The following is a 21838-nucleotide window of genomic DNA, read 5'->3' on the forward strand; positions in this document are numbered from 1 at the left end:
ATATATATATATATATATATAGCTCTTTAGGATGTCAGTAGGCTACCTTGAATATCCTATTATTATTAGGCATTGCATTTGTAGTAGCATTATAGTAGATTTCTTTTCATTAAAGTCCCTTCCCTTTGACGAAAAATCGATTATAGGCATACTAAAAGATTCATTTTTACTAAAGACGCTTGTTGTCTAATCATGACTAACCCGGAGCTCCTGGTCCAATTCTGTAGGTAGGCTATAACAACTTTCAGAGTAATCCCTGTATAACTGCACAATGAAATCCAGAGTAGAGTGCCACACAGTCCATCAAGGCCAGTCAAATCTCACTAAAGAGAAGTAGAGCACGAATACAGAAAAAGCTGTGCACGAACATGCTCGCACACTGATTTCTCTGAAGAGTTGTGTAGTATGCATGTACAGCCTACGAATATTAGAGACAAAAATGTGTGGTGTGCCGTGCTGGCGCCACCTGTCGATAGTTATGGGCTACTGCCGGTGCACTGAGCTGCAGAAAGAGAGGGGCATTCTCAGATTTCCCGATTTCTCCCAGCCGAGCCGAGTCCGCTTTGCCGCTTCCACATCACGGCCGACAGCAAACCGAGACGACGACGACGACATGCGCCCCGTGTGCTAAAATCCCCGAACTATCCCAACCGGACTGTGTTGCCCACTATCCACGTAGACCCAAACAAGGTGAGTACATCGACACTACGCGAGTCTCGTTGCGGTGTTTTCGCACATGTTTGGTATAGCCTACGAGCGCGAGCTCCGCCGCTCCGTCTCCCAGGCCAGGCTAGTGAACATTGTCTGGCGCAGACAGAGAATGAGGCCAGTTTTTCGGCCTGACTCTCTCCTGGCTGGAAACGTAAGCCCCGGTGATATAGTGGAGGCTCGCAGCTGCTTGCAGCTCGTTCGTATGGCAGCAGCGAAAGAAGGCTAACGTTATTTTTTTAAGCGGGTCAGGTCGAAGTTTGGTGCTCAGGATAGAGCTGTGTCCGGCTGCTCTGGTCTGTGATTTAATATCGGAAATCCTTTATCCAGCCGGATACCGTAATGCAGCCCCGGCACCAGCGACAAGCGAGCAACTTGTTTTTGTAACTTTGTACCACCTGCGATGTATAGAGTACGCTATATCAAATGCTTGCCTCAAGTTAGCTTTAACAGTTTGGCAACACTGTAGCAATTAAACCACAACAATATCAGTCCGTCTCTCTTGCAATGGAAAGGCCAAACGATTTTGTGTGCAAATAATAATTAAAGGTCGATACGACTGTCTGCCACCTAATCGAATAGCACTGCACATGACAGAGGTGGATAACAGATCACCGTGGGAATGCAGCGACCGCTTTAACATTATTTAATTTGTCCAAATGATTTCGGGGAACTTGGGTTAATTATCAGCAGCGATGACAGCTCTGTGTTATGACAGATGATGTATCAGACTATAATGTAGGCCTACCTGTAGGAATCCTCTGCAAGCTGATTAGAAACATTGCTTCTCAGATTTTTGAAGCTATTTTGTCCCAAACATAAACTTTGAGTATGCTGACTATGCCATATTGTTCTCCAGTTTTAGTTGACCAAAAAAGCAGGGCAGTTTGGGATGCATGCTGTCAACAATGATACACCCAGTTTGAAGTATTTTAATTAGAGATGGTCCGATACCATTTTCTTTCTTCCCAATACCGATTCTGATACCTGAAAGTGCTTGTTGGCCGATACCGAGTACTTATCCGATACCAGTGTGTAATATATTGTATTATGTTTTAACAGCTGTGTACTACTATCCCTGTATGGATGTGACACGATTTCTATATCTATTGTTGGTCTGGCTCAGTTAAACTCTTTGTGAAACATGAAGAAAACCAACAACGAATGCCACAGAACTTTCTTTTATTATCCAGTTTGACAGTCAGTTTTAACGGAAAATGAACATAAATAAACCAGTTTAACATAGATTTTCTTTAGGGCTTTATTACGTGGTATCAGATCGGTGCATGAACTCCAGTAGGTTACTTCCCGATACCAGCGTTTTAGGCAGTATTAGAGGCAATACCGATACTAGTACTATACTGGCACATCTCTAGTTTTAATATGATGTTTATATGTCGCATAATGGCTGCTGCACAATGCACCAATGATGCAGTGTCCACTCTTAAATTTAGATCTGTGTTTACTGCATGAGGCTGCTTTGTTACTCTTTGTTGTTTATCTTCACCGAGATAGCTGCATCTATTAAATACTATAAACACTTAACTTTGCTCTGTAGCAAAAATGGGCAGTCCAGACCTGCCTGAAATCTGTTGCCTTTGGGTGTGTGCACATACAAGCGTGCACCTAATGTGAGTAAGAGATTACTAAAGAAGAATGACTCACGCTCCGAGTGTATTTGGCAAAGTCATAAGGACTTTTCCTGCGTTTTGCCTCAGCTGCAGAAGACATTCTTGTAAGTGCTGTTCTTCTGGTTTTATGTGTATCATGAGATTTACTTGACCAATGCTTCACATTTTTTCTTATTCCCAAGCCATGTGTTGTTTATCACATGTTCCACTTATCATTTGGAGAAAAAATAAACGGTAGAGCTTATTCCATTTGCAGATTAGATTTTTAAAAAAATAGTGTGGTTGCTGTCATTAGTTTGTCACATTTGCGGAGAGCTGAATCTTAAATTGCATTCTATTTATCTGTGCCAACTGTTTGTCTGGTTGTTCTAACCCTCCATCTGACTGCTCCCACTGGCTGCCAAACATGCTGTGATCTAGCGCTTTCAGTTGATGAAGGCTGCCACTGCTGCCGCAGCCATTTGATCATATATCAGCATCTCTTCACTTAGATATGCCTGTGAAATGCTGCAACTGGGTTACAATGCCTACACATGGAAGTTGATAAAATACTGTGTGCATGACGGTATATGACAGATCGCGTCACCAAGCGATGTTTGGCCATTTATCAGAATGAGACATGATGATCACAGACAATTCGTCATCTTAGATTTTAGGCTTGAATGGGGTAGAGTAGAAGACATGTTGCTGTCTATCATAGCTCTGACTGATTTGCTGCAACTCATCTGCACATGAAGGAGGGTGTACGTTTAATTGATGCGCAGTAACTATACCATCACATTTAATGCTACACAAGGTAACTGTTGGGAACTTCAGTGCCCAACAACATGCCAAGTCTTGTATTTTTCCATGTCAGTGCCCCTTGTATCCACACTCAGTGTGTGGGGGGCAGACCTCTCTTTAGAGTGGAGCTGAAGCCAGGCATCTTTCCAGAACTTGAGCCCCCCCCCCAAAAAAAAAAACTCTGCTGGGTATAAGCGCTGCTTTGTGCCACAGTACTGCTCCCTATGGTTCTCATTCATATACTACTACAACACCACTGGCTCCACTAGATACTGGAATTTACAATTGGAAGTGTACCCAAAACAGCCTGCTGTTTGACAGACAAACTCAGATGTTTTCTCATTAAGTCAAGCTTTTGGATTAATACACCAGAATGCAGGAGGCGGAATGTACCATTGTAGCCCGTAAGGTAGTTCATATTGAAGTGCCTTTTTCTGCCTGGAATGTGTCTGCGGCATTTGTTGGCTTAGGCTATGCTATCGTGAGGGGTATTGGAGAGCAGGAGCAGAGTAAATACATTTCAAACAGCACAGCACAACTGAGAATTAGCAAATGATCCGATCGCATCTGTAATCCTCGGGAAAACCTGGAGAGTTGTTTTTGAATAGCGCTAGCCTCCATCAGATAGTTGGCAGGCACTGGGGGTGTCCACATGTGTGCCTGGCTGGCTAGGCTAGCGGCGCGGCTGAATGCTACAGTATGCAGGCAGATCAGATTACTGAACGATTAGCCATGGCCTCCTATCCCCCGGCCCAGGGAAATGATTTTCCACTGTCATAATTCCCTAGACTGAATTACGCAGGCCAGTGACTCAGATACTCAATACTACAGGCCTGAGTACTGCTCTGCATAACTGTTGCTCTCTGGAGAGAGGAGATACGTTGAGAGTGGTTGTACCATTCTTGCACTAGAGAACAAAATAGTTTTTCTAATTTGAATTTCTAGTTCAGCTCCGGTTGCTTTTGCTCAAGCGTGGGAGGTAGCGTGACCCATTATAAAATGTAGCAAAGAGTTAATGTCCATTGTGGTGTTTTACCCTTTGGTCGGGACACAAAGGAGACAGGAGACACTCCCAAATTGCCATACTGTCCCTCACATGTCCTTCTATTGTGAGACGCACGTCCGATATGTGAGCGCATGTCAGATGGGCAATGATGCGGTATAAATTAAGCAAGCCTCTAGTGGAATTTTGCTGAATGGAAAGATAGACGAAGAGAGAGGGAGAGGAGAAGTGGGAGAGGCTAGCCGGTGGAGGTAGGACCATGTTTCCAAGGTGCCTACCCCCTAAGGCAGGAATCTGATACATTCCAGAGGCTCCTGTATCCAGACAAATAATGGTGACTAGGGTGTAGCGTTTCATCAGATGACACATGATTGGAGTTTGCTGGGAAAGTAAGAGCTATGTCATAGGCTCAGAGGTAGCCAGCTCTGGTTGCCGGAGGAATCGGGAAGTATGCCAGTGGAACAGGACAGGTTATGTGAGATATGGATTTATCCGCAGCCAAAGACAGTATGGTTTTTATAGCTCTTCTAGTTATCACACCCCCGCCCACTCACCACTGTTTAGATATAGACATTTATATAATTTTAGGCATTTAGTTGACACTCTGTTGTAATAGGCCCATAGTGGCGGTTAAACTGGAACTTAAATGACTTCTGACAAATAACCAAAAGTGATTATATATCCTGCTTGCCTAGTTGTAACTCTTCAGACAAGTTGTGGTACGAAGCTGTTTTCTTGGTCTGTGACGTGCTGAGAACTGTCTGACATTAACATGACATGGGACATCTACATGTAAGACAAATTCACTTTGGTCTAGATCAACGCCTGTGATGAAAGAGTATCAGAAACCCAATCTTATTGTCAGTTTTCAAACCCAGAAATTTGTACTCTCTAGCTCCTAAGCTAAGGGGCATTTATACCGCAGACCCAGAAATACAGCCTGTTTTATTTAGTGGTCAAAAAACAAGCTGTCGGGTGTTAATGGACTTCACCTCAGCCATTCCGACGGACCCTCAGGGTACAGCGCGTTCAAGGGAGCTCTCAGCACTGGCCTATTAATGAAACCATTTTGAGGGATGGAGAGATGCAGTAATGAGAATGCACCTCTTCACTGCGGGATATTCTAACCCCGTCCTCATCATAAGTGCTATCAGTCTTGGATATGATTGGATTAGCTTTTTTGTTCTTTGTCCATTTAACCATTCGGAAGGCTCATTTTTAGATGTGTTTATGTTTCGTTAGTGTTGCATTGAGACATGCACGTAGTTAAAAATAAGGAACTTTGAGCCTGTTGCACTGGGGTCAAGGTTTTGTACTATTACTAGGAAAACAGGAAATCTGTGATGAGTGTTCTGTGTAAATGTTACTGTCACACTGACATTAGCCTTACGTCATCATACCTATGGCTTGGTCCTAAAAGCTTGCTGATGTGAGCACAGAGGGCAGACAGTTGGAGGGGAGGAGGGTCTGTATGTTTACCCAGTTGTCTGGTGGCCTCCACGGGCTCTGGCTGCACCACAGATGCCACACACATACTCTCACCTGCTCTAGAGCTGACGTGTGTGTGTACGCCAACGCTCACGCACGCCTCAAGTTGTTTACCATGCATATAATATACAAGTGGAAAGCGTAAACCATTTAAAGTGTTTCCATTTAGAACAGCACTGTATTAAATAAGGTTTCTTTGTGTAATATTCAAACGGACATACAAAACCAATGCCAAACTTTCCGTACTTTTATTGTAGAATGTGAATGCTTCCTTGCTTAAAAACACTTTGCTAATATGCACGTGTAAAATGCAAAATGACTTGTTTATATTATCAGTATCAACACTGATCGGATATAGATTCAGTTGACAGTTTATTAGGTACACCTAGCTGAAATAAATGCAGTCCCACAAAAACACTTTAAGACAAAACCTTTGGGGGGGTAAAAGATGAACGTTGTAATGTCATGAAGGTAGGAGTCATTGCAGAGCTGATGTATTAGTTAGGTGTTGCTATTTACTGACAATTAAGTGTTTAGTCGGTGTCCCTATCTTCTAAAAGTGTAGCTTCATCTGTGCTGTTTGACCGTTTCTTCCTGAAACTTAAACAAGACCACATGCTGACAGGAAGATCATGTTTGGTGATTACCAACTGGAGTTTGTTTACCTTGTTGTTAGGATAAGCAAGTGAGTAAATACCTACACCAGGTCATGTAGAGGTTCCAGTTGTCCTTTTTTTTTGCCTAGGATGATAGAGACTGTTGTTAGCCTGGAAAACAGCACAACGTTAAAACAGGCATGTCTGTGACACGGCCTTGAGATCAGACCAGGACGGAGCATCACGGCCTCCCACCAGGACAGCAGGACTGAATAAACTTTAGCAGGGCATATGGTGCCCAGTGACCCTGTTCTCTTCTCCCTCTTTCCCCTGACTCTCAGCCTCAAAGCAGACCACGCCACCACACCACAGCAAGTCATCTGGTGTCCAGTCAGCTCCCATCTGCGAGTGCATTTGGCTTCACTGCAAACAAAGCATTGCGGCCTCCACTACATCTAAACAGCTCAGCCCTGCTATCTAGCTATCTGTGTAGTGGAAACTATGAGTGCATTCCCAAGGTTATGGGTCATCTCCATTTCAATTCATTAAATTGCATCGAGGCATTGAGAATCCACCGTGACAAACTGACCACAGCTGATGGCATACCTCTTTTCCATTTTGAAGTGCTGAGGTGGAAAGAATTGTAATGGTCCCGACCCGAGATTTAGCAACTGGCAGCTCCGAGTGTACCCCTCCACTGATCCATGACGGTGCCATGTCTGCCCAGCCTGCTGTCACTTATCCATCCTGGGTGGTAGGGAGGTGTGTGTGTGTGTGTGTGTGTGTGTGTGTGTGTGTGTGTGTGTGTGTGTGTGTGTGTGTGTGTGTGTGTGTGTGTGTGTGTGTGTGTGTGTGTGTGTGTGTGTGTGTGTGTGTGTGTGTGTGTGTGTGTGTGTGTGTGTGTGTCCCTGTGTGTGTGTTTGTCCCCCTCTGAGTGTTTGTCTCTGTCCATGCAGGACAACCCAGAGGTCAGTCCAGATGCAGCTGGGGCACCTAGACAGGAGGACGACTAGAGACTGCAAATGACAGCAGGATGAATGGGCTTTGTTTTGTGAGGTTTTGGCCAGTTTTATTCAGACGGTGCAGCTTCGAACGGGGTCAGTTGTGATGGTCAGGTGGTGTAACGGCTGGCTGCTCTCAGCGGGACGTGCCACAGCCACAAGCTTTTAGTCCTTATAGAGAAGCTCGGAGGTTGTTTGGGTAAAGAAGCTAAACTAAAGGAACCACGGTGGGGTGTGCAAGCCTACAAACACAAACACCACCCTACCCCCTCTGGGAAGTGTTAAGTGGCCGGATATGTTTGGTGAATGGGACACAGGTGTCTGGGCCGGGCTGTGTGTGCCTGACCAGAGGTCTGTGTTTGTTTTCTCTCCGTATTGGCCCCCAACTCTCTGCTGTAACTCGACCAAAGCTCATTGACTCTCAATGGGCCGGGGTGGAGGCCACCTCCTTTTCTTTTTTCTTTCTTTTTTTTTCCTACTGAGTGACTGTGCAGCGGATGAACTCAAAAGTCTCATAATGAAATTCAAGACATCCCACATCAAATGTTGAGGCTACACATTGTGCGAACCTGGTGCTTTTTAGATTCTTCTTTCTTCCTTTATTCTTTGCTTCATCCCTCGGTTGCCTCTGATCTACCCCAGCAAAGCAGCCGTTTGAAGTTGTCAAGACTCTGGCTTTACTGTTGAGTCCTCAAAGTGCTCATGTGACAGGTAGAGAAGAGCTGGAGGGAAGTAATGGGACTCCCACACAGTCCACAGCCTCCACAGTCGCCATCCTCCACACCCTTGTCTCCCACTTGCCTCCCTCACACAGGCGTAGTCTCTGTGGTGATGTCACTGCAATGAGCTCCCCTTTGTTGAGTAACAGCCTAAAGGTGCGCTGTGGGTTATGAAGAAGACACAAACACCGCCGCCACAGTCCCATACTGTGCGCCTCACCGGGGACGTCAGCAGGGTGAGGTAATGAGTTGTTAACCCCTCAGCCACCTCCATGTTTGGACGCTGTTCCGTCAGTAATGGCCGTTATCACCACCCTGATCTGATTGTTGGAGTAAACCTGTGGCCTCTCCAGATGGCCAGGCCTCTGCGCTGGTTTATGATAACCATACAGTTAGTATCTGACCCACATAGTGCTCTACCAGCATCCTCATCTCTCTCCCCCCCCCCCCCCCCCCCCCCCCGCACACACTCTACTTCCCACAAACTCTACTCTCATGTCTCGCTTCCACCCTCTGTGCTATTGTCTCTTATGCCTTCTCCTGAGTGCCCTGTTTTATTTCTTTATTTCTCTCATCTTTTTAAATTCCAGAATCCATTTCTTTTGTCCCCAGGCACAAAGGGTGATAGCTTGAGACGGTACAGCAAATTAAATTTGGTCTCCCTCTTTTGCTCCCCTTGGACGTGGGCATGATGGAACAGTAGAAGGAGAACAGGAGCAAAGAAATCTGGAGGAAAAAGCCCATTTCCCATGCATTACTGTCTCTTTCCTCGGGGTCTATAGTGGAGTTACACCAACACCTCTATTGCTTTTTTTCTCTCTTTAATTTTCTTTTTTTTTGGTCCCTCCCCGTCTCGCTCTCGCTGCTGCATGCAGCCTAACCTGAAGGTCTCTCTGCTCTTGCTACCACTGCTAAGTCAATCTGACCCAGTTGATTAGTTTGGGTCTAGTGAATCATTAATCAAGGTTATCTAACTGTTCTTGTAATGATTCCGCTGTGACTCGTCTGTCACAGAGTCTCTTCGTTCGTGACCGACCGATCAAGCCTCATGCTTTTTGCTATACACATTTGTACTCCATCATAACCCATCTTGCAAAAAAGCATTGACCCTCAAGCTAGACTATATGTTTAATAGGTGTGCCGTGCACTGTAATATGTCATTGTGTCAAATCACAATACGAGGACTAAGTGCACTGAATGCAAATTAATCTTGTGGGATGGCAGCAGCTGAATAGTGTGGTTTTGGGGAAAGGAGGGGAGCAAAGGGAGGGACAGAAGGAGGGCTAATAGTGGCGACAGAGAGGAGAGGGAGAGAAAAGAGCATGTGAGGAGGAGGGGGAGGGTAGTGGGATGTAGTCATCACCAGGCCCATTCATCATGCAATGCCTGCTGGGATGTGCTGGGGTCAGTCCGACACAACACAATTACAGCCTGTTCTGGTGTTGTGCTCGGCTCCACTGTGTTCCGACTATGTTCTGTTGTCTTTTGTTAAATTCCCTCTGTTCTACCTCTCTTGTTTTCCTCTGCTCTCTTATGTACGCTTGTGTTCCGTGGCATCTCTCTTTTACTGTCTTGTTACATATTTTTTAGCTATCACTTAATGATCTGCTGCAGTTTTTTAAGCAAAACATCTCAATTAGCTGAGCATTTGTTGTTTTTGTTTGTGTCTTTGAGTCATAAACTCTCTCTTTTTGTCTTTTGCAATTAATAGGCATATTTCTTCGCTTGTGGTGTAGTTGCTTGCCGGGTTGCTGCACCATCCGTTGCGCAGCCTTCTTCTTTTATCCACATTTGAATCACAGCCACTAGCTGGATTCATGTGATTGACAGGCTTGGTGAGAATGGGGGTGTGGGGTTTTTAGTAAGCATGTTGTTTACCCTGCTTCCCTGACAGTCCTTGATGAGCCTACAGATGTTTCCAGAAAGCTGTAAATATCTGCTGTGTGCTCTAATGTCAGAGGACAACAACATATCCGGTCGTATGGATATCTCTGTCTATTCTTCATGCAATGAAGAAGAATCTTTCCTGCCTGGAACCTTTGTTAATGGTCCAAAGGCCTAAATGAGAACATAACGCAAAGAGGCAGCAACATCAACTTTTGAAGACTGATAGATATCTCAGTTAACATCATAGTGTGTGGTGGCACTTTATGTTGTCAAGGTGGTATCTGTTTATGTCACTAAAAAAAAAAACACATGAGAGACGGCAAAGATTCCCTTTATAGATGGACCTAAAGATTATATAAAGTGTGCGTGCGTGCGTGCGTGCGTGCGTGCGTGCGTGCGTGCGTGTGTGTGTGTGTGTGTGTGTTCTGATTTCGTTTTGAGGCACTTTGCTGCATGTATTTACATTTTTCTATTGAACTATTTGGCGCTTTAAAGGTCCCATGACATGGTGCTCTTTGGATGCTTTTATATAGACCCTATATAGTTTCTTTACCAAAATTCAGCCTGGGTGCAGAATTACAGCCACTAGAGCCAGTACCACAATGAGCTTTCCTTAGCATGTGCCATTTCTAAGTCTGTAGCTTTTGACAAGGAGATGACCTCATAAGGGGCAAGATTCCAGATCGGCCCATCTAAGCTTTCATTTCCTCAAAGGCAGAGGAGGATACCCAGAGCGCGGTTTACACCTATCACCATTTCTAGACACTGGGGGACCATAGGCAGGCTTGGGGAACTTGTATTCATGTTTAAAAAAACTAATAATGTAAAAGTTTCATGCCATAGGACCTTTTTAAGGAACAAACTATTTAATTTTGGAAAAATTCCATTACAGTTATTGGTATGTGTATGGGTATTACAGGTGTTCAACATTTGGTTGAAAACAAGCATTTCTATGTTTCTCTGGTGAATGTGATTAGAAGATGTGTTACTATGGATGCAACTAAAAATCATTGTAACTTTTTATTATGAAGGAATCTTATTAATTCATGTTCTCAAACAATTAGATTATGTCTTAAAAGATTTCCAATCAATAGTCCAAAACGCTAAATGCTCATATGTCATATGTGACATATTTTTCATATCTAAGAAGCAGTAACTAGCAAATGTTTGGCGTTATTACCAGCTAGCAACTAGTTTTCTTTCAGCTTTATATAATATGCTATATGTAATGTATACTTGTAATGTAAAAAAATAACAGGTCAGATTGAGTTGCTGTCTAGTGTATTTCATGGAGGCCTAGTTAGATAATGAGCTGTATGCTCCAGCTCTGTGTTTTGATGTTTAATGATGGGGCTGTTCATCTTTGGTTTACATTTGGATGTAAAATCTGACTTTAATAAATTACATTATTACAACTTCCATTTCTTAATACATCAAGTTGATAATGGTGGAATAATTTGTAATAAAAGTGCCTTTTTTGTCTTTTTAGATTTTTTTTTCTAAGCCTCCCATGTCATTTCGATGATTAAGCCAAAGACAAATCCTTGAAATGACAAATACTCAATGTTCTTCTCAAAATGCATTCTTGGCATAAACAGGCTGTTTATTGAACAGCATGTGGACCATGGGGAATTTTTCTTAAGCCATATAGCAGAGCAAATTATTTCCAGTAGTTGTTGAAGGATTTCTCGTAACAGAACAGAAGACAAACGCACCCAAAGGTCCCAGAAGTTCACTTGCTCAATAAGGATGCATTGGGTGGTGCCTTGGCTGACAAGACAACTAATAGGAAGCTCCAAGATTGACTGAAAGAATGACAAATCGTTGCCAGAAAATGCAACAGTTTAAAGTACGGAGCATCTGGAAACAATTTTAAACAATGGATTGTCTTTAGCAGGCTCCACGTCAAACCGTATGGATGCTTCTGCTTCCTGACTTACTTAAGTTTCGGCCTCCTGAGACAAACAGTGGAAGGAGTTGGATGACATAGAAAGATTGACTTGGCGTCCTTTGATTTGATCATCTTAAAATTCAGCACCGAACGTCGTGAGCACTGAAAAACTGTTGGATTGGCAGAACGAGGCAGTTTGTCAAAAGGATTTTATAGATTGACAGGGTAAAATCATATCCTCATTCCAGTCATGTCAGCTGTGGATATGATCGGCCTAAAGATATTGGATTTTTGCTGAATGATATCATAATTATATAATCATAATTTACATACAGTATAGAGGTCTAACTCCGATCTGTAGAATTCATACACCCCTGCACAGTTTATCATTCCTTAGAAAAACTAAAGGAAAAATATCTTTAAAAAAATTAAATGAGACTATGTCCTTTTTAAAGCCAAAAGTAGATTTCTTCTAATTGGTCACTGCTTGGCTCTCAAGCAGATAAGCCAAGTGAAAACTACAGGAGTTTGTCTTTGATTTGAAGGGGCCTTTTGAGCTTTTTTTTTAATAATCTCTACCTCCAACAATAAACCTGGCAGTATTGTATTATCTAGGACAAGTTTTAATAACCACATCCCATGGCGACAGTCTGGGTTGCCTCAGCGGCTCCCCAACCTGCAGACGCAGCGGCCTGTCTGTCGTCAAGTTGTCTTCTCTGTGCCCTAATGAAGCCGGGGAGATGTGACGACAGGCCTCACATTACACTCTTCACCTAATTGTGTTGATGTGAGGCTGATATTAGCGTCGTGGTGGTTAATCTTCCCAGTGAGGGGAAATGGCGGAGTCATCAAGGGATACGACACAGCTAATTAGACTTGTGTGAGGGGAGAGGTGGGTGTTAGGTGAGAGGGAGCAAGCAAAGAAAATGGCTTTTTCCCCTTTTTTAGAAAGTTTGTTTTATTGATTGAACAGGCACAGAAACTAACTTCAAAACGTGGCATATTCTTTGAATGCTGTGCTGCTTAATGACGGCAACCACTTTTTGACGAGGGGCAACTAAGGGAAGCCTCAACATTCATTACCGCCTGGCATTTTACCCACTCCACAAAACACCATCTCGGAGAGTCTGGAATTAAAGTCATTTGAAGTTGCACACAGAGCAAATGGCCTACTGGTACAATAATGCTGTTTTTGACTTCATCCTCCCCCGAGGAAAGCTGTTAGTATGTTTGACTGATTAGGGCCTGCAGCCACCAGCCCTCAATTAGACAGAAGACAAAGCTTCAACCCTTGCTGCTGGAAAATCAGAAGTAATGAATTAGTGATAAAGGTTTTAAAGGCAACACCATTAGAGCGGCAGTCGGGAGGAGGTGGACTGCTTTATCCTTGCAATTTGCAGAGTAGGTAATTTGCAGTCAAAAGGAATACAAGTGAAATGCTTTAGATTCTTTTTTCATTTTCTTTCCTTTAATCCTCTGCTTTTCTTTCTCTTTCCCTCCGGCAACCGGGGGCAGTAATATTAACCCCATCTCCGCTGCGCTGTCCTGATGTGACCTAGGAGTCATCTCCCGTGAGGAGTGGTCAACTGTTCTGCCGCCCAGGGTCTCGAGCCTCGCTGGAGCTTGTAATGCATAATGACTTCATCGCTCGAGGGTGGGAGGATCAAATATATTAAGATTGTGTTGCGAGCCGTCACGCTCCACTTGGGTCGAGAAGTACTATGCCAGCAATCTTTTTTTGCAGAGTCATACTTCCAAAGGACGTCTGAGGCCTTGTTTGATTTTAGTTTTGGATTTCAACCGATTGCCAATGCCATCCACACCACTCATCTCCTATATTGACCATTAGCGCACACAGTGCCCACATTTGTCAGGCTGATAGTGACACCGTTTTCCCCATTGGCCACCACCGGTCCATCTCTGTTAGTCCATGGAGCTCAGTCCTGTCACCTGAGGGATAAAGTGTGTGGTGGAAACTCGTATCCCCTGAGGTATGCACGGCAGATGCAGTCCCTCCGTTGGTTCAGCTGTTGTGCACTGTGCCGACAGGGAGGCCACAGCAGGACTCTGTCTCTGTTATTGGAGGAGTTATAGAGCTGGGTGAGATATTTACGGTTTGCTGTGAGGTTTTTATGCCTCTTTAAATCAGAGTATAGACTCATGGTGGTCCTTTTGCAGGGGTGACTTCATTTATCTATCAATTAAATGATTTGCATGGGAAGAAAATATCTTATTTCAACCTGTAAGAAAAAACATGTCCTGCCCGAACAGTCCGTCTTTAACGTCTTGTGTGACTTTTTTTTCAAAGTCACTTGTTAGTGGTTATGGTTTTTTTGGACATGGTGGCTTGAGGTCGGCCCACAGACGGCAGGGTGCCAGTGTGTTTCCACCACTCAAAGCACTACAGTCAAAACAACAGACCTAGTCCCAGCAATGAAAATCGTACTGTACATAAACAAAGTATGCAACAACTGAATTTATTTCATGAAAAGGATGGATGAAGAAACAGTTTACCAGCAATTGAGTAATCCCCTTCTTTTTCTTCTTTTTTTTTAAACTTATTTTATTTCAATTGTTATAGAATCTCCATCTCGATTCACCCTGTTGACGATTTAATTTTAAAATCTTTTATTTTTTAAAGACTTGGATCCTCATTTAATTTTACGAGCCGACGGCATCACAAACACTACTACTTCTTTCTGTGAGTTTTAAACATAGACCCCATAAAATAGGTTTTAAAGTACTGCACTCCTCTTCCCTCTCTTCATTGAAGCCTCTATTTTTACAGGCTTGTCGTAATGCACAATGTGCTATAGGTGCCAATGATACTGCCAAATTGTTTTGTTTTGTCATGGTTAATGTGTACAATAAACATTACATTTTGTGAAAAAAAAAAAAAAAAATCGTGGCAGAGAATCATGATATCCATTCTAAGTCAAAAAAATCGTGATTCATATTTTTTCCCGAATCGTGCAAGCCTAGTATTTTAGTAATATGAGGGTAGTTTTGACTGTGATCCCTTATTATAAAGAAAGCAAAGGTTAAACCTGAAGTCCTGAGTTAATCAGTTGCCTTTACTGTACACACATTGTACATTGTGTTTCTAGCTGTTGAGCTTTCCCTCTTGTCTCAGAGGTCACTTAGTCTCATCAGGCGGTGTGGTCCTTAGTGCTTCAGATAGAGAGAACATCTCAGTGACCTCAGCGTGACGTTCACAGCAAGCTCGTCGCTTTCCCTAACCTGCTTTTATTATATATAGTGACATTAAGCAAAGTGATGGGATGTCACAAGGTCCCGTGAGTGTGACATACGTCTGTGACAGCTGAATAGGGAGCATCTCTCTCGGTCTCTCGCTCTCTCTCTTCCACACACAGCTCTCTCACTCTCTCTCACTCTCTCTCTCTCTCTCTCTCTCTCTCTCTCTCTCTCTCACAGCTATCATTTCACCTTCCTGCAGCCTCGCCCCTTTTAGAAACAACGGTGACTTCACCCTTGCATAATGGAATCCAACCTTCCTTCCCGTTCTTCTTTGCTCTCATCAGCTGCTTGCTCTAATTAGATGAGGGTGATTTCAATAAAGTTACTGTCGTCCTCACTCCATTAGTTATATTAACACTCGGATTCCTGCCCCGGAGTGGTCTATCTATCCTCCGCCTTTCACCGGGGGGGGCCAATCCTCTTCCTTTCATGGATCTGTGTAACCTAGTTACTGAGGCCCAGCAGGGGAGGCCAATCAATTAATGAACAAAGGAGCCCGCTCACTGAGCAGCGGCGCAAGTCTGGGACTGTAAACAGGGCGCTCTCAAAACATGGTCGCTGTCAGTTCAGTGCTCAGCTGATGGATGTTGTTCTGCGCATCTTTGAGACCTATTTCAGAAGAGCATAAAGCCAGTGGATACCTCTATGTTACCTGTTCGAACACACCGCCAGCTACAATTCAGGTGTCCTCTATTGAGAATTAGTAGTGGAAAAAAGACTGATTTGAACTTTTTAGGAAAGGCCTTCCATTAGCATTATGTTTCAACATAATTGAGATGTGAGTTAATGGACTGTGGCATTTTCTGCCACTATGTTGTGAAAAGGCTGGAATGGGTCCATCAGAGAAAACATGGAGATGAGCTAACAAATTAAGTATGTAATGGTCAAAGGTTAAATGTCTACATTCAGTGATTCTGATCAGGCTCCCATGGTCTGTCCGTCCAGGCAGCTTTGGACGGACAGACCTCCTCTTCTGTCCACCTGTGCTCTCACACTATCTTTCAACACTTTCTCATCCTCCCCTTTCCTCAATATTCCTTTTCATCATATTGAATTCCCCTTTTTTCGCCTCATCTTTTTTCTTCACGTCCATCAGCTCCACCCCTCATCCTATCTTTCTTCTCTCCAGTCTTTTAGCCTTTGTGTCATCCCTTGTTCTTAATCCGGCTATTCGTCCCTAGTGTTCCCCTCCCTGGAGTTTCTCTGCTCCGTCTCCCTGTGTGTGAGATCAGGGAGCAAGCTGTTGTAACAAGCTGTTGAATAATGTAAGCACGGGGCTACAGGCCAGCGTTTCAGTTAACCCTTTGATCTCTGATCACACAGCGGGCGAGGCGGACACATCAGAAATGACAGCTCGACAGCAGGGCGAAGCAGCCCGAAGGCCTTTTTGCTTCCGTCTTCCTCCAACCTCTACCTAAAGGCTAAAGTTCCCATATCCGGTTTCATTGTCATGGCCTTTGTAGGCAGGAATACATTGAGTGTCCCTAGCCTTTGTTATTCTAACACTAATGTATAATTAAAGGGTTAGAAAAGGCAATGCTGAATAATTGATATTGGAGTAAAGATGTCGTGGCATACTGAAAGTTTTTGTACTCAGTATTTTTACCTGCATCCAGATAAAAGATAGACCAGTTTGCTTTCTTTCTGGTCATCTAGGGCCGTCTGCACTGATTCATCGTGTCACTGTGCTCTCCTCTGTCTGAGGAGCCATTATCTTTTTTTCATTCCGTCTTTTTTCACCGTTGTGTACACTGTTAAGTGTCAAAACATAAGGCAATGGACTAGAGAATAGTCCTATTAAATCATCAAAAGCAATCAAGTTTGTGCGTATGTTACCAATTTGTATCAATTATCTGGCAGAGTCACGCATATCCAATCTCAAAAAAGAGCAGCTAGCACACAAGGTCTCATTAACCCTTTGAAATCAATACCGATACCCCTTTGCTTAAGTGCTTCTAGTTAACTTTAGAGCCTCGTGTCCTGAGGCTAGGGTGTATTGATCTGCTGTACTGATTGGAAGTTTCCCTTCAGGAGGGGAAGGATAGCAGTGGGACTGGGGATGTTTTGGCAAGAGAGGAGAAGGAGTGGGTCTTCATGGCTGGATCATCTTACTACTTCCTACCCCCACACACCTGTTGCAGCCAGAAGAAGAAGAAAAACACCCCACCAATCTGTGTGTGTGTGTGTGTGTGTGTGTGTGTGTGTGTGTGTGTGTGTGTGTGTGTGTGTGTGTGTGTGTGTGTGTGTGTGTGTGTGTGTGTGTGTGTGTGTGTGTGTGTGTGTGTGTGTGTGTGTGTGTGTGTGTGTGTGTGTGTGTGTGTGTGTGTGTGCGTGCGCGCGTGTCCAAATTGATTGTGTATGTGTGAGAGGCAGAGAGAGTGGATACTGCTGTTTGTGTGCTCAGGAGAGCAAATGGTTGAGAGGCGTAGCAAATGAGAAATGTGTTACATAGGGTTTATGGTGACGGCGTGTGGCTGAACCGCATTGACTTTGGCAGCTGCTGGCCGGTTATGGATGTGTCGCGGGAGACAAAATTAAGATTTTACATGGCTAACACATTACATGACAGTCTGCTTTTTAGATTGGGTGTTTGAACCTATTACCCACTGCCGAGCTGCATGCACCCAACAACGTGTATGTGTGTGTGTCCATAACTCTGACAGGCTTTCCTTGAACTGACAGGGAAAAGCATAGCTCTCCTCCCACATAAATACACCCCCTCTCTCCTCCCTCCCTCCGCTTGGCCTGTGTCCCTCTCTGAAAAACGTATTGAGATATTGTTTTGATCCTAAAGTGTGGTTTTCCAGGACATGCACCATGCACGCAGCCCTGTGAAGGCTTGACCCTTGACCCCCAGCTACCCCCTCCTGTAAACTGCCGTCACAGTAGGATACACACACAGCAGTTGTAGAGGCGGCAGTGAAGAGGGGAAATGGGAAGAGCCAGCACAGTAGACAGAGCCCAGATAGACCTGTCAGCTCCATGACAACCACACATGCCTCACCCTCTGGTCCAGCATGAGAACAGAGGAAGGGAAAGCCGCTTGCCTGGCGACAGGTAGAGCACTGAAATAGACAGATAGTCTCAACCAGTCGCAGAGTTAAGACTAAAGCTGTGAAAGGGATGATGGTGAGCCATGGCGGAGGTGTGTTTGTTTGGGGGAAAAGGGGGAGACTTGAGGGAGAGGGGATTGGGGACCTGGTAGGGCCAATGCCGCACAGTATTAACCAACCTTCCCATAATGGATATTTAGGATCTAGCTTTTTTTTCAAACACAGATAAACTGATAAAAACACAGACAAATTTAAAACCCTAAGTAATCATTGCTTAAGTATTTATCCATCTTGGGTTAATATTTAGTAGTAGTTTAAGTCTAGCAGCAATAAAAGGCTTATGACTGTGGGAATAGGCCTGGATCAGTGCATATAGACCGGGTCTGTCAAGTTTCATGAACTGGAACAATTAAAGTCTGGATTAAGCTAATTCTGGACGCTGCCACCCCAGAACATTAACGTTGTTGTGTTTTAAGCAATTCCTGTGCAGCTGTTGGCCTTGTTTGGGTTTGACGCCTTGCTGAAACAAAAATCTTCTCTCAAGTCACAGTCTTCTGTCAAACTTTCAAGATGCATTTATTTCCTCTTCCTTTACAATTCTTCTAGGTCATGCTGCAAAAGAAGAATCTTCAAAGCATGATACTGCAAACCACGAAACTTCACGGTGGGGATGATGAGTTTCTGGTGATGCGCCATATTTGGCTTGCACCAAACATAGCTTTTAGTATGATGGCCAAAAAGCTGCATTTTGTCTCTTCGCAAAATAAATCCTACTCAAACTTTTTTCTTTCCAAGCATGCCTTCTGGCAAATACTAGCTGAGGTGTCAAGTGAGTTTTTTTTTTTTTTTTAGCAGTGACTTTCTCTTTACCAGTGAATCCCCCAGGCGACAGTCTTTGAGATGGCAGTGGCTCCCATCTCTCAGCCATAAAACCCCATAGAGCGGGCATAGTAGACTGGTTTTGTATGGAGGCTACTTTTGCAAAAGGACAGATGCCAGTTAATAAACAAATTCAAGTACCGTTTTATTTATCAGATGAAATTAAAAGGCCCATAACTCATCTGTCCTTGAAATTCTTTATTTTCAATTAAAGTTGAACTGACATATTAATTAATTAACTTGTCACAGATAAATAACCTACTACTGCATTTAAAGCAACACCAAATTCTTTCAATTCTTTTGTAATTTAAAATAATGTTTCCAAAATCGTTTCAGTGGTTCAACTCGTAACAGGGTGAACAGCACTTCTGCATTTGCTTTGCGGCTCTCTACCGGCCAGAACCGCACTATGTAAGTTTGCCAGATCGGGTAGCGGATCTGTAATTTGAATAAGACAGCGGTAATGGACAATTCCGCTTCCAACATGTAGGGGGACCAAAGACGAAAAGTGCTTTGGTGTTGCTTTAATTTGGTTGCGTTGGTTACATTTGAAAGAATTTATAAAACATTACGTACCTTTTTGCTCTTCTTCTGCTAATAGCGGCCTTTCCCTGTATAGCTCAGTTCCCGAGGTCTGCAAGGCAATCTCAGCCTTCTCTCTTGTTACTAGGATGTGAGGACATTCAAGGCTTAGCTCGGTTGAGGGTTCCAGAGGATCCAAGTGAATTCAACGTTTTTACACCTTAATTATACACAGCGGCTCTCCTCTCTCTTATTATAGGCAACTTCTGAACACTAAATGCACTAGTTAGTTACAAAATCAGGCATTAGCGTTTATACGATAGTCTGACAAGATCAACATACCAAATATAGAACTAATACACATGAAATGCCTAACAAATTATTAAGCTTGTCATGGAAATGCCTCTCTGTAGAGCCATCTTATATTTATATAAATAAAAACGGCTACTGACTAGTACTAAGGCACAGAGTATGAGAGAGAAAAGCTGGAGCTGAGTCTCAGTTTAAAAAATCCCTGGATATCTAATAGGAATCATGACGCGGCTACAATTGGGAGTGTAATTATTGTTATTGCGATAAACCAATCATGAGGCTGGGTATTTCTATGCAGTTGGAGTTTCCACACATTGAGTTCCTGCAATTACCGCTACGGGGGCACGTGTCAAGTGTGCACTGTTTATGTAAAACACACAGTATACAGCCAAACTCTAGACACATTTTCACTGCCATCTATTTATCTGTTCTTGATAGTGCTTTAAAAGCATGCTGATTTTGAGCACAGTTTTCATGCAGGAGGAAAAATCCTATCTGTTTGATCTCGCAGGCAAAAATATGGGCAACACAACAGAATCTCGTCTCTCGTGTCAGCTATTCTTCCGCACCGTGATATTCCCATGGGAACGCATTTCTGCTGCGCGAATCACAGTCAGATCAGTGCGAGCCGTTTATTATCTGGACATAAAAGAAGGGAAGATGGAAGAGGGGAGGTGTACAAAGGGGGAGAGGCAGGGCTCCCCTGGGAATGATAATACCTGAAATTCACTGGGCAGCCTCTTGAATCTAGATCATTGTCATTTCATGAGCAGGTATTGTACTTATGCCGATTACACTCCAGGACACATGCTCTACTCAGCTGTTTTAGACAGTTTTATTGTTTGTGTGTGTGCCACTGCCTGTGTTTCAGCATGCCTAGTTTTCTTTTATTAATCTGCAGTCATTATGAGGGGTGTTGTTGTTTGATCGCATCTCTGGTTCAAGTCAGGTCAGCAAAGATGTTATTGCTATTTCGCTGCAGGTGTAAAAGTCCTGTGCTTCAGTCAAGAGATCCTGTGCAGCTCTGGATAGCTTTATTTAGCTGAATAGGCAGTTGATTTGATTGGCAGACCCTGCAGCATGAAACCACACCGAGAAGTTCTGTTATCTCCACTTGCCCCTTCAGCTCAGAACCCCCACCCCTGGCCCCCACCACAAACTCCCACGCTGGCGCGCTTGCACACACCCCAGCCCCCCCCCCCCCCCCCCCCCCCCCCCCCCCCCCCCCCACACACACACACACACACACACAGACGTGCCTTATCCATGAGCGGTATGACTTTCAACTCTGAGTGATGTCCATTGTGTGTTTAAGGGGAGACCCATTACGAATCCCAAGTCCCAATGGAGACATTGTGCTGCCCGCCATGCTCCCTTGCCCTTCAGCAGCATCCTGAGATGACAGTAGATAAACAATAGGAACAAACAAGTCACTCCCACCAGCATTGATCTGGTTCCCAACCCCCCCTCCCCCCACCACTAACAACGCCACATTGATTCCACCTACAATCAATTTATATGAAAGCCCCTGTGCCCCACCTCTCTTTTCTACTAGGACTGACAAAAATGATAAATGGCAAAGCCCTTCCTCCCTCTGCCACCACCTCCCTGTGCCGTGCGTTGGCTGTCCGTGGCACTACAAGCCTATTTCTTCTGTCAGAAATCCAATAGACTGAGGGCGCTTCCCCCCCACCCTTCCTCGAAAGTGTGCCTTATTTTTATTTATATTTTCTATTTTTTTTTTGCAGGAGATGGGTGGGGGTTATTCAGTGCCCCAGGTCCTTCCTATAATTAACATAAACATGCCACTGCCATAATTTCAAGTCTGCAGAACATCCATATGCATGATGTCAAACTGTCAAAAAAGACCAATTTAGGAAGTTATTAAGTATTTCAATGGCATGCACCGTAGGATCTCCTCGCCTGTGGCTGCTGGCTAATAGTATGTGATGCCACTCAAACAGGAAATCCTACGCAGAACCTTCCAAAGTGGGTTCAATTATTTCTCTTTCTCTGATTAATCTGTCATATGATTTTGATTGCACCCAATTTAGATAATAGACCTTACTTGTTTTGAGCGGCGGTCATTTGTGAATGATAACGGTTT

At 43.9% G+C, this 21838-nt stretch overlaps 1 protein-coding gene across 2 annotated transcripts in view; it reads left to right on the forward strand.

The window, feature by feature from the left end:
* The first annotated feature begins 451 nt into the window (after nt 1–451).
* The window catches only part of LOC117951179 (bifunctional heparan sulfate N-deacetylase/N-sulfotransferase 1-like), a 44712-nt gene continuing 23325 nt past the window's right edge, over nt 452–21838 (forward strand). Inside the window, exon 1 of one of the 2 annotated variants that reach the window (XM_034882752.1) lies at nt 452–690. The gene's annotated coding sequence lies outside the window, so the exon portion shown is untranslated. Of the gene's footprint in view, nt 691–10004; nt 10091–21838 lie in introns of those variants that run through there. The other variant, XM_034882753.1, reaches the window with a different exon arrangement.

The sequence above is a fragment of the Etheostoma cragini genome, chromosome 10, assembly GCF_013103735.1.
Source record: "Etheostoma cragini isolate CJK2018 chromosome 10, CSU_Ecrag_1.0, whole genome shotgun sequence".
NCBI lineage: Eukaryota > Metazoa > Chordata > Actinopteri > Perciformes > Percidae > Etheostoma > Etheostoma cragini.